The following is a 1,185-nucleotide window of genomic DNA, read 5'->3' on the forward strand; positions in this document are numbered from 1 at the left end:
TAGTTTTCACAGCTGATATTGAGCTTCTCCAGCGGTATGTATATATATATATATATATATCCTCATCTCATGTTCATTGCAGCATTATTTAGAACAGCAAAGAGATAGACTCAACTCACATGTCCATCAAGCAATGAATAAAATGCACATTAACAGACAATAAAGAACTCATGGAACACTGTATATTATGAATGCATCTAGGGGATATTATGCTAAGCAAAGTCAGTCAGTTACAAAAGGACTATTACGACACATTAGTATCGTGTGCCATCGAGTAGGAAGTGACTCATCACTGACTCTCCAGCTGATTTTCAAAGACATTTTGAAAATTGCACAGGAGGAGATTGCTCACATTCTATCACGATGCAGCTGGTAGATTCAAACCACGTGCCTTTAAGATTGCAGTGCAGCTTCTTACCACTACACCAGAGCTCCTATTACAAAAAAAAAAACTGAGGAAAGGTTACACACTGAACCTTCCTGGATGGTTACCAGGGGTAGGAAGGGAGAGTGGGGAGAAAAAAGTCATAAATAGGTAAGTTGAGTGAAGGAAAATGCAATATGAAATAAGGGGTTGTGTGGACAATGTAATTAATGAATTAAATTGCTGTTGCTGTTGTTTTGTGCTTTCCAAGTGGAATCACCTCCTAGTTGACCCACTAGTGTGTTTTCAGAGGCTATAAATCACACAAGATTTCCTATCCTTCTTCTTTGCAGCTAATCAATTATTAATGTTACAAAACAATGTGTATGAATGATGACATTAAATTGTACTTAGTGTTATAATAAAATTTTTCATAAAAAATAATGAAACCAGTAGCCAATATCTTCTAATTTAGTTTATTCTAATATTTTTAAAAGCATGAATGTTAACTCATACTCTATCACATCAGACTCTGAGAAGAATGTGGCCTCAGGATTGGGGGAAGGATTGATTGTTAACTCATCAGCGTATGTGATACACATTACACCACTTTGCTTGCGAAAGTGAGAAGGATATGAAATACTTGATGCAGAAGATCAAGAATTACAGCCTTTGGTACTGATTACATCTCAACATCAAGAGAATATCAGCAGTCAACATTATGATAAATGAAGAAAAGATTGAGGCTTTCAGAGATTTCATCTTGTTTGAATCAATAATTAATACTTTTGGCACCAGCAGTCAGGAAACCAGGAGACGTA

This window comes from Elephantulus edwardii, unplaced genomic scaffold, assembly GCF_000299155.1.
Source record: "Elephantulus edwardii isolate Elephantulus edwardi_28Jun2011 unplaced genomic scaffold, EleEdw1.0 scaffold00060, whole genome shotgun sequence".
Lineage (NCBI taxonomy): Eukaryota > Metazoa > Chordata > Mammalia > Macroscelidea > Macroscelididae > Elephantulus > Elephantulus edwardii.